Source organism: Talpa europaea (assembly GCF_964194135.1).
Source record: "Talpa europaea genome assembly, chromosome: 8".
Classification (NCBI taxonomy): Eukaryota; Metazoa; Chordata; class Mammalia; order Eulipotyphla; family Talpidae; genus Talpa; species Talpa europaea.
Genome location: NC_140075.1, coordinates 43303342 through 43316724, shown reverse-complemented (window position 1 = coordinate 43316724; position 13383 = coordinate 43303342).

Sequence of the window (13383 nt, the reverse complement as noted above, 5' to 3'; positions counted from 1 at the left end):
AAAGAGATAAAGCTATCTCCACCATGGGTTGGACCATGAGCAAATTTAAGAGTGCTGATTATTTTTTGGCTGCTTCTGACTCCAGTCTCTAGGCAGGGATAATGCCATTTCCTGAGCCATGTGTAACATGCCACAGTCTTCTTCCCTGCAAACTGCTTCATTCTGCAGAGCAAGTATTATCCCCATTTTAGAGATTGGGAAACTGAGATTAAAATGTCTAAATTGTCACAGGTCATAGTTGGTAAGTGATTTACCCAAGATATAAACCCAAATTAGTCAAACCCAATGATAACAGTATTTCTACTGTATTTTTTTTTTTTTTTTTTTTTTTAGCTAAGAAATGAGAAATTTTCTGTAGCTCCTGTATCTAAGTAGAAATTTAACTGGACAAAGTCAGGTGCATACACAGTCATCCTTCTTTGCTAGATCTGAGGAGTTAGTAATTTTTAGATGAATGCAAGCTTATCAGTTATTCACACTCATTCAGGAGGGAGCAAAGTTGAGGAAACAGAACAAGTATAGGTTAAATCACTGGAGCACCTAATGGCCCTTGACTATTTTGAAAATTTAGTTTGGGAGGGACATTCTTAATGTATTTCTATTTCTTCCCTCTCCATGAAATAAGGAAAATTTGTTGTGCAGAATGAAGCAATAGTACTTTGAAAACTTAAAAGAAAATTCAAGTGTAAATAATTATAATCTGAAAGTCATTTCCACGAGACTGTGAAACATCTTAACAGTTTTTTTTTTCCCTTATAGGCAGTCTTTACAATTACATTTTGATTGTGCTAAAATGAAAAATGTTTGCATTTCTTGTGCATGCACCAAAAAATCTTAGAAAGTAATTGCTGAAGATATAAGCTGTGATTTAAACACACATTTGTAATGTGGGTAAATCTATAAGGAAATGGGAATTAGCTGTACTTTTGAAAATACTAAACATGAAATCATCTTACCTCAATTTAGATCATTCATTTTTTAGTGTGACTGATAGTTGTATACTGTTTTGTCTTAAAAATGTAAAGAGAAAGTCGAATATCCTCAGAGGCACATGAATGGGAGAGGACAAAAGTGTATTTTTATGATCCTTCTTTTTCAGATCTATTTTATTTAAATTATGGATCATTTTAACATTTCTTCAAACTACTTATAATGAATTTGATATAGGGAAATACCTACTGGCATCTAATTCTAGTTCACTTCAAGTCTTACCACAAGCATTTAAGGCTTGTGGTAATAATTATGACTATCATGGGTTTTTTTTTTTTTTAAGGAAATAATTTCCCTTTTTCTTGAACCATTTAGTATCACTCTTAGTATAATCCATGAGATTCTGAACACCTTTGCACATTTACTCAAGTTTATATCTTATAAGTAATTCATATGAAGTTAGTCTAACTTAAAAACTTTGTCTTTAAAAAAATTGTTACACAAGCTTATTTTCCCACAGAACTGTCTTTAAAAATAATGAGAATATGATTTTTTCAGCTTAAAATATTCTTCCTGTTACCATGTTCTAGATACCTGTTTCGTTTGCAAATGAAAATAAGTGCTTATGATTATCTAGTATAGTCTCTTAAAGGTAATTCAAAGCCTGAATACATGCACATTGCCTTAGTCTATCAGTAAAGGACATATATTAAGTAAGTTTGTCTCTTTGTTGCTGTTGTTAGACAAAATTTTATGTCTGTGTGTGATTTTTCCTTTTTTTTTTTTTTTTCAAAGATGTGAATTAAATGAAAGTGTGGGAGCCAGTTATATTATTTCATGTTGTGGGCGTTCTGGATCCTTTCACTCCATATACCATTTTCTTGTAAGGGCAGCATTTGCAGACTTGCTAATGGACTCTAGAGCTGAGCTATATTAATTTTATACTTGACTCAGGGGATCAGCTCTGTGAACTCCATTACAGGAAGAAAGCAAATGTTTGCCTTGATTTTGAATGTACCTTTTTAACGTCTTCTTTAAACATATTTTGTTTAATAATGTGGGTTTGTTTCCTTTTTCTAGCATAATAGTAAATATTGCCTAGTATATTTTCCTTCCCCAGGGTAGTTTATATACTATCCTACAGGTCATGCCAAAAATGAATAAAAATTTAAATGCCAAAATGTTTATGAAACTGCTGTCTAAATACTGATTGATTGCACAGTTTAAATAAAAGTTTTCCTTAGTAAAAAGAGAAAAACACCTGTGTTATATTTTATACTTCAATTTTTCTTTTGGGGTATGGAGGAGAAAAACTTTCCATGTATAGAATAATGGCTTTTGTGCCATGGGATGGGGTGCCTATAGAGTCCCCCCAAAAATAGTAGTACTAGAACATATTTTAGGTGTCTAAGAATTGTTTTTATCTGGAATTTATTGAATAGTAGCAAGGAAATAACAATTGTCCTATTCCAGTAGGTGATTGCTCACCACAAGAAAACTAGCCCCTTCCACACCCCCACCCCTACCCCCAGGAAAAAAAAAAAAGCCCAGCTTTAAAGCATTGGGCTTAGCCAGATACAAAAAATTCTAGTTCAGTTTAAAACTGTTTTTAATATTACAGTTCAAAAATGCTTCACACAATATTGAAAATCCTTTTACTAAAAACATGTAGAAATAAAAGAAAATGTTGCCTAGACAAGCTTTTTGAAATAACTGAATTCTTATTTTTTAAAAAAGTCCAGATTTGGGAAAATGAAAGGAAAACTGAAAAATAGAACAATAACTTCATGTTGGAGTTTCATGCTGACTAGGGACCATAAAAGAAAGGATTGAAATATAAGAGAACAAGAAGTTATATAATTTTATGTGTATTAGGAGAAATAAGTAAATTTCCAGAAATTAAAAAGAAAGTCATTGAATTTTTTAAAAATGTGCTGATGGTATATTAAATATACTGGAAGACTACTCTGAAACTGGAAGACTGATGAAATTATTTCAAAGACAGCACAGAGAGATAGGCAGATTGAAAATACAAAACAGATTAACAGATGACTCAATATACATGACAGCCATTCTAAAATGAAAGACTAAAGATGATGAAGAAATAAGTGATATTCCAAGACAAAATGACAAAGTTTATGAAAACCACAAGTCTTCAAATTCAGAAAGTACAAAGTCACTAAAAATGTAAATATAAATTCACACCAAGACATTTTAGTAGAACTGCAAAACATAAGGTAACAAGAAAAGAACTTAAAGGCAGCTAGAGAAAAAGATTATTTAGATTGCACTAAGATTTCTCAGTGGCAATGAAAGAAGCAAGAAGATGGTGGAACAATGTCTTCAAAATGTCACAAAGAAAAATACAACATGTTGTTCTATACCCACTTAAACTAAGTGTTAAGATTAAACAAACATAATTCTAAATAAAGACAGAGAAATTACCACTCATACACCTTTGCTAAATGGCCAATACAGAATGTACTTTAGGAAGAAAGAAATAGAATCCAGAAGGCAGATAAGAGAAGCAAGAAGAGTAGAAAACAGAAAAGAAAAACACAATGAGATACCACTCAATATTCACTAGGATGGCTATAACCAAAAACATAATCAATGTTGACAAGGATGTGGAGAAATTAGAACTCATACATTCTTACTGGGAATGTAGAACGGTATAGCGAAATGATACAGTAAACCAGTGAAAATAGTTTAGCAATTCCTCAAAAGGGTAACTTAGAGTTACTGTTTGACCCAGAAATTTCATTTCTAGGTATATACCCAAGACAATTGAAGATGTGTTTCACATAAAGACTTGTGCAGACATATTCATAGATTTATTCATAATAGCCAAAACTGGAACAACCTAAAATCCATCAACTGATGATGAATGGACAAATGAAATGCAGTATATCCAGCCAATGGTCTGTTATTCATTCATAAAATGGAATGAAGTGCAGTATTGATATATACTATAAAAATGGATTTTGAGGACATGCTAATTTTGCATCCACTGGACCAAATGGATGCATCACCAATGGATGCAAAATTAGTAGATGGAAGTTTAATGACAAAAGGGAAATTTACATGTCACAGTATTTTCCCAAAGAGAACTTACTAACTTTACAGTGATGATTATAGTAGGGAAATCTAGTGAGCACCATATTAACGAAGGGATCAAGCCACTATAAAACAAATTGATACCATGTGCCACCTAAGTAATGCACTAGCAGGCCACAGCCTCACATCCATTATTCCTGCCAGGAACTCAATAATGTTAATCTAATCCTGAGAAAACACCAGATAAGTCCAAACTGAGAGTCACTCTACAAAAACAACAGGACTGTACTCTTAAAAATGTCATCAACTTGAAAAACAAGGGGAAACTGAAGAACTGTTCCAGATTAAAGAAGATCAAAGGGACATGGCTAAATGTATCACTGGACTGAAGAAACTCTATCAAGGACATTAGAGGGGTGGGGCCTCCCTGGTGGCGCAAGGGGTTAAGATGAAACCTATGAAGCTATCAGCAGACACTGCAGCACGAGTTTGATTCCTGGCCAGGGAGCTACCCACATGGCACAGCAGACTTCTCCTGACTCACCTGCTGCTCCCCTCAGCAGTGTATTTCAGTCGATCTGCCTGTTCTGTTCCCCACACTGTCTCTAGTGGGTCCTCTCATCCCCCACACCTCTGGCCTATACCCCAGCTCTTGTGTGCATAAATAAATAAATCTTTAAAAAAAAATAACATTAGAGGGGATTTTGGTGAACTTTAAATATGAACAGTGTATCAGATAATAGTATTTTACCAGTGTTAAAATCTCCTTAATTAAACTACTATTGTGTGACCATACATTGTAAGAGACTACCTTTTTCTTTTTTTTAAAGATTTATTTATTTATGCATACAAGAACTGGGGTACAGGCCAGAGGTGTGGGGGTGAGAGGAATCACCAGAGACAGAGTGGGGAGCAGAACAGGCAGATCTACTGAAATACAGTGCTGAGGGGAGCAGTGGGCAAGACAGGAGAGGTCTGCTGTGCCATGTGGGTAATCTCCCTGGCCAGGGACCGAACTCAAGCTGCAGTGGCTGTTTCTAGCTTCGTAGCGCTTTGCCTTAACTTCTTGCACCACTAGGGAGGCCCCTGAGAATACCTTTTCCTTGGGAAAAACACACTGAAACATTAGGGGTTGAGGGACATCCTGGTTCAGAGAATACAGTAATAACAACAACAATAGAGAGCAGGTTCTCAATGTTTCACTCAATGTCATTTTGTTATAACATTGATGATGAAAAACAACTCTCGGCTTAAAAATAATGAACTGAAAAACATTGAAACCAAAAAATAAAAATCCTGACTGAAGTTAAACAAAATGCTATTATTTAAGGACCTGCTTTTGTTGTATGTCATTCATTTAAAAGTCAGTTTCCAAGAATCTATCCACAACATTAAATGAGGACTTATTCTACAGGCAGGCCTTGTTTTATTGTGCTTCACTTTATGAGCTGTCACAGATACTGCAATTTTTTTTTTTTTACAAATTGAAGCTTTGGAGCAATCCTGCAATAAACAAGTTCTATCAGCACCATTTTTTCCAACATCATGTTTTCATGTCTCTATGTTCCACATTTGGTAATTCTTGCAATATTTGAAAATTTTTCATTATTACTATATCTGTTATGGTGACCTGTGATCAGTGATCTTCGATGTTACCATTGTAATTATTTTGGGGTGCCACCTTCTGCATCCAGGTGAAAGGACAATCTAAGTAAATGTGTGTGTGAAGACTCCTCCACCAACTGGATCCTCCATTCCTCTCCTTCTTTTCGGCCTCCCTATTCTTATTCCCTGAGGCATAACATTGTTGAAATTAAGCTAATTAACCTAAAAATGTCAGCACCTTGAAAGACACTATGTGTTCAAGGGAAAGGAAGAGTCACACACCTCTCACTTTAAAGATAGAAATGATTCAACTTAGTGAGGGATGCACCAGAGCTTCCATAAGCCAAAAGCAAGGCCTCTTTTACCAATTAGCCAAGTTGTGAATGCAAAGGAAAAGGTGAAGAAAAACATGCTACTCGAGTAAACACAAATGATAAAGTCAAACAGCCTCGTTGCTGATATGGAGAAAGTTTAGTGGTTTGTATGGAAGATCAAACGAACCACAACAGCCCCTTAAGCCAAGGCTTAGTCCAGAACAAGACCCTCACTCTCTTCAATTCTGTGAAGGCTCCGCAAGATGAGGACACTGAAGAAGAAAAACTTGAAGGTAACAGAGATGATTTGTTCATGAGGTTTAAGGAAAGAAGTTGTTTCCCCAACACAAAATGTAAAGTGAAGCAGCAATTGCTGATGTAGAAGCTGCAGTAAATTATCCAGAAGATCTAGCTAAGAGCATTGATGAAAGTGACTGCCCTAAACAACCGATGTTCAATGATACAAAACCATTCTCTATTTGAAGAAGATGCCATCTAGGGCTTTCACAGCCAAAAAAAGAGAAGTCAATGCCTGACTTCAAAGTTTTAAAGGACAGACTGTGTTGTTAGGGGCTAATGTGGCTGGTGACTTCAAGTGGAAGCCAATGTTCATTTATCACTTTGAAAATCCAAGGGTCCTTAAGAATTATGCTAAATCTATTCTGCCTGTGCTCTACAAATGCAACAATGAAACCTGGATGACAGCACATCTGTTTAAAACATGGTATACTGAATATTTTAAGCCCACCAGTGAAACCAACTGCTCAGTAAAAAAAAAAATTAAAAATATCACGGCTTATTGACAGTGCACCTGATCATCCAAGAAGAGCTCTGATGGAGATGTATAAGGAGATAGAGGAATGCTGTTTTCATGCCTGCTACCACAACATCCATTCTGGAGCCCATGGATCAAGGAGTGATTTTTAACTTTCAAATCTTATTTTTAAAAAATGCATTCCATAAAGCTCCCAGGGACTCTTGAGTTCTCTGATGGATCTCAGCAAAGTCAATTGAAAACCTTCCTTCTCGATGTCATTTACATTTGTGATTAATGAAAGGAGGTTAAAATATGAACATTACAGGAGTCTGGAAGAAGTGGATTTCAACTCCGTTGATGACTTTTAGGGGTTTAAGATCTTGCTGGAGGAACTAACTGCAGATGTTATATAAATTGTAGGAGAACTAGAATTAGAAGTGGAGCCTGAAAATGTAACTGAATTCTGCAACTCATGATAAAGTTAGAAGGGATGAAAAGTTGCTTCTTTTGGATAAGGAAAGAAAGTAGTTTGTTTAAATGTAATTTTCTCCTGGAAAAGATGCTGTTAAACATTGTTGAAATAACAACAAAGGATTTAGATATTACATAAACTTAGTTGTCAGGGATAGAAAGGATTGACTCCCATTTAGAAAGACATTTTACTGTGGTAAAATGCTATTAAACAACATCACATGCTGAAGAAAATGTTTCTGAAATGAATTGTCAATTGGTGCAACAAACTTCATTGTCTTGATTTTAAAAATTGCCATATCCAACCCAACCTTTAGTAACCACCACCCTGGTCAGTCAGCAGCCATCAACATTGAGGTAAGCCCCTACACCAGCAAAAAGATTATGATGACTCTGAAGGCTCTGCTGAAGATTAGATTTGTTTAGCAATAAAAGTTTCAAACTAAGGTATGTATATTGTTTTATAGACATACTGCTATCATATACTTTAATAAGCTATAGCATAGTACAAACATAACTTTATATGCACTTGGAAACCAAAAGATTTATGACTTATCACACTACTCATTTTATTGAAGCAGTATGAATGAAACTTACAGAGGGCGTCTATGATTGTGTAAAGATATTTTAAAAAGAGAGAAAAGGCAAATAAGCAGATGAGATAAAAGGCCACTTTCTCCAAGTTAAGAACATGAGATTTCTTTTTTAATCTTTATTATTCTTTGTAACTCTTATAATTTTGAAAATAATTCAAAATTTAAAAAATTTAAAAAGTGAATTGCTGGTATATCCACAGAATGGAACATTATCAGCCATAAAAAGGAATGAAATACTAGTGCATATACAACATAGATGAGCCTTGAAAATATCAAGTGAAGTGAAAGAAATCAGTCACAAAAGGTCTGACATTGTCTGATTCCATTTAAAAGAAGTTAAATGTTCGGGGCAGACAACACCATAGAGACAGGAAGCAGATTAGCAGTGGTCAGGGCCAGAGGTGTGAAGGGTTGCAGAAAGTGGTAAGGAATGAATGCTAACCAGTACAGAGTTTCTTTTAGGTCGAGCTGATGGTTGCACATCTCTGTGAATATACGGAAATATACCAAAAAGTAAATATACTATACACCAAATTGTACACATTAAAATGAATTTTATGATATATAAATTATATTTGATTTCCATAAAAAATTTAGCATACCAAAGTAAGAGGGAACTGAAAGGAAAGATACTGCACAAAGTTGTCTCTATCTTGCCTCACCTTTGCTGCTCTTCCTCTTTCAACACACATACGAAACAAAAAGGCTCTAAACTGGCACGTTTTCTGTTGGAAAAGAGATTTCATAAAATGCCAGTTGTTCCATATTTACAGTTTGTTGTTTTAACACCAAGATTTGTCATGTTTCTTAGGTAGTCCTGCCTTGCTGTGTTTCATTCACAGATATGCACATATCTTGCTCATTCCCACATGCTCTTAAAAACTATCTCAAGCACCCACAGTGTTGCAGTCTGCCTATGTTGGCAGTGTTTATATCCTGAAATAAATCTGCCTCTTTTCTCATTGCTGTAAGAAACAGAGCAAAACAAGGCAAAATCCCTCATTACTTTGCCATATTGGTTTCATCAGCTGTCACAGAAGATGTGTTTGATTCACTATGTCTTTGGAACCAAGGATCAAAAACAGGTGCCTCAGTGGAGGTATCTCACTTAACCATAAATGTTTTTAACCATGCTGCCCCAGGGAAGTTGCCATGGACCTCCTTATGATGGTTGACATTGATGTTAACTTGAGTCTTTGATTACTAATTGCAAAGGGCAGGTCAAGTTCACATGACAATCAGTGATCAGAACGGTGAGCTAGAACTGAAACTGGACTTCAAACTAAAGTAGAGATTTTACATAAAAACACTGTAAAACCACAGAGATAATTGGCTCTCTTTTGACTTGCAAGCCTCCTTTATGTCTATTTGTTAGTAATCTTATTTGTTATTTTTCAATAATAGTTATTCACTAAAAATATTTGGAAAAATAAGTTTTAGTATAAATAGTATCTATTTCAGAATGTATTAAACATTGTATGGGTCTAAAATTCAGCTGCAGGAATCCATTGCTTAACACACTACCTTGAACATGAGTAGTTATATCTTCAACAGATAATGGATAAAGTTATAGAATGTTAAGGCTTTGATGTTGAATTATTTGCAAGTATATACTTCATTCATTTAAAACATGTTCACTGAGCACCTAGTATGTGTCATACAATAAGCAAAAATCAACACAACTCTTGCTCTCTTGAATTTTAGAATCTGGAGATGAATAGGAAAGTTAGTCAGAAATTAATGTGATTTCAACTGAGAAACATGAAGAAAGGAACATAAAGGAACAACTGGAGGTGGACTATAGAGTGACTTCCCTGAACAAATAAATACTAGAGTCGAGAATAAAAGGTAGAATTTGAGTTAATTAAACTAGAGGCAGGAAGAAGAGCATTTCTGGAAGAGGAAACATCATATGGAAAGTATGAAGCTGCAGCAGAATACTAGAAGGAAAATTTTTAAATGCCAGCGAGCAACAAGAGCTTGGGGAGTGAGACAGGAAAGGGCTGGAGAACTCAGTGGAAATCATATTACATAAGCCTTTTAGTTCTTGTTTTAAAAATCTAGTCTTAATCATAATAGCAATGGAAAGCCATTGAAGAATTTTATGTAAAGTGATGACAGGATGAGATTTGTGTTTTAAAAAAAGCACTCTGCACTCTGGAAAATAGTTTGGCAACTCCTTTCATACTAAAAATGGACATACCATATGACCTAACAATTGCATTCTTGGGCATTTATCCCAGAAAAATGAAGACTTATTTTCACACAGGAACTTGCACATGAGTGTTCACAATGACTTTATTCTTAACAGGCAAAAAGTAGAAACTACCTAATAATCCTTCAAGTGGGTGAATGCTTTAACAAACTGTACTACGTGCATGCCAAGGAATACTACTAAGTAGTTAAAAGGAGCAAAATATTGGCACGCACAACTTGAATGTAATTCTAGGAAATTATGGTGTGTGAAAAAAAAAATCTTAAAAGGATACATACTGCATGATCTCATTTGTATAACCTTCATGAAATAACATAATTATAAATATGCAGATTAGTGGTTGTTACTGATAGGTTAGGGATGGAGGAGCAGTTATAAAGGAATATCATGAGGGAGTCTTGTCACTAGAGAGTCATATGGTGATGGCACTGTAGAGTATTTCAATGGTGGTGGCAGCTATGTGATAAATTCCACAGACCTATACACACAGACATGCACACATTAGCGCATAACTAATAAGGTCTGAATGAGTCTTATGGATTATACCAATGCTAGTTTCTTGGTTTTATATTGTACTCTAGTTGTGCATGAAGTTAATGTTGGGGGACCCTGGGGCAACCAATAGTGCTGGTGATATGAGATCAGTTAAGGAGCTTTGCTAGGCTAAAGTACACACTATCGTTGACAATAATTGCTTCTCAACCCTAATTTACCATTCACTGATTGCTCGCAAAAATGGAACTGGACCTTTTGAGGCTAGTCAGACCTTCGCTAGTCAGTATGTTATACTTTGTCAGTACAGGGTGCTGGAGAGATACTGCAAGAGGAAGGGTTTTTCCTTCCTGTTTCAGTGGCTCCTCTTGATAGGATCCTGAAGCACACCTGACTTCTCCAATTCTAACTTCTGCCACGCTGGTAACTTATTCAGTGCCAGCCCTTGCATACGGGTAGCACCCAGTGACAGCTTCTTCTGGTACTCTCCAATAAGGTCAGACTCTCAGGCAAGAGGGGCAGGGAGCCTCTTCTTTAGGTGTTCTACCTCAGCTTTAAGGTTAGAGGCTCCTCCTTATATTTGCTTTTCTCATACTCATTAGCATTGTCTTTACTTAACTATCCATGCCTCCCTATAGCAATCTTCTGCTGAAGTTAGTACTTCCTTGTATTCAAATTACCTTGTTCAAATTACTATGTGGCTTTTGGGTCTTAATTGAAACCTGACTCATACACAGAACCCCTCACCCCCAAACTTTGCAGCTGTGATCCCCTCAACTCTGAGCTTCTGATAAGCCATCTGTATTTGTCAACAAAGGGCTCTTGGATGTGGTTGACCAATGTATAGAGATTGCTAAGCTGATTGCAGTTTCAGTTATATCATGAAAGGATTCGAACCAGTGTTGAAAAACCTCCAAACACCTAAAATTGATTTTTATTTCCATTCAATTAAAAATAAATCTATGATCTTGAGTGTTTGAAAATAGAGCTTATCACACCTTTTTTTTCCTGGATAAAAGGTTTACATGTTAATCTAAACCAATTGATATTAGCATCTTTATTCTTAAACACTTCACTATGCTACTTTCCACAATACAAACAGGCAACATTTATGATGTCAAATATTAAAAGCAAAGACTTTAAAATCAATACTTCAAAATATAAGAAAAGAGGAGGTTAAGTAGTTTCTCAGTCAAGAATGACTGATGACAGAAATGAGTACTTCCGATAGCATATAACTTTGACCATTTCCTTTTCCTGATTGCTCTAACTCTCCTGATTTTTAATTTTTATTCCTTCTCAATTTCCTTTACAGACTTTCCCTGTCCATCCTTTAAAATGTGAGTGTTTCCCTGGACTCTCCCCTTGGCTCTCATTCATCACTGGTGCTGGGTGAGTTTATCCAGTCTTAGGTAACGCTTCCTGCATGGGTATCTGCATCCGAGGCCAGTCCCTTGAGCTCCAGAGTCTTTTTATGTGTCCATAAGCCCTAGTCTAGGGGTCAGCAGATTATAGGAAGTGGGCCAAATTTCTCACACAGCTTATTTGTATACATAAAATGTTTTGGAACCAGCCTCCCATGTTATCTGCAGTTGCTTTCCTAATACAATGGCATAGTCGATTAGTTGTGACAGAGAATATGGCCTGCAAAACCTATGACATTTAATATCTGACCCTTCACAGAAAAGGTTTGCTGACCCTTGCTCTAGCCTAAGCTGAGTGTGAGGCATGACTGAGCATATATTTAAAGAGTGGAGTAAACCCTTCAACAGTAGATTACTTGCATCTCTCTGTATGAGTGAGGGAGTAAAGCTCACTCTGGAACTCATTACCAAGTCCCACGAATAAAGACTACCATGGCAAAGAGAAGGGTTATTTTGTTAGAAATGTCATTCTAGGGACATGAGGAACATAATGCTCAAGCTCACTGCTGTAGAATCATCCAGAGAGCACTCAAAGACAGATTTCTAGACTTCATTCCCAGTGATTCTGATGAGTCAATCTGGGGAGGGGCTTGAGAATCTGAAATTTTAGAATGCTCTCCAGGCAGTTGTGATATGTAGCAAGTAAGTAGTCAGTATTTGGAAGTCAAATTCATCTAAAAATCCATTCCCAAGTAAGAGAGTCTTTTCATTTTTGATGAATCATTAAAAAGAGACCATTTCATTTCCCTTGATTTACATATTCCCGAGTCTCCGGCTTTAGAAAATTAAAATAAAGAATTCAAAATCTCTTAGCACTGATTTTTCTCAACGACTCTCCTTGAAGTAAGGGTTACACAAAAATACTATGCTTCAACACTGTGTGGTATTTTCAAAGAGCTTTCACATGGCTCACCAACTCTGCGAGGTAGGGTGAGATCCAATTTGCTTCAGCATTCTGAGCATTTACTTGGGTTTTATTATACATACCCAACCCAATCCCTACCAACCCCTTTTGTCCAGGGCGACTTTACTTCCAGTCTGTTTATCCATGCACTGGACAACAACAACAAAAACCCTGAAGGCTGGTTACCAGGGTATACAGTAGTCAAGTTATAAAATTCCTGCCTGCATGGAGCTTATAGTCTAGCTGGGGGTAGCCTTCTCCTTAGAAATGCCCCTGCCTATCCTACTCTGAACCTTCCAAGCAGAAATCAGAGAAAGGTAACATTTGTCCCCCGGCCTCGCCATATCCTGTCTTGTAAAGTCCAGGACCAGCGCTGTGGTGTTTGTCTGCTGCGTAGCATTGGAGACTACACGTTGGCTCCACATTTACATCTCTTCTGACACTGTGTGTGCAGTCGAATATGACTTCTCTGCTTCTCATCTCCCAAAGGATGAGCCTCGTCTGCGCGTAGTTGTAAGTCCTCGTATGACTGAGTGCTTTTCAGTGATTCCGACAAGAAAAGAAGCCAGTGTCACACCTGACTGAAGATTAGACCCCACACCCACAGGTTCTCTTAGG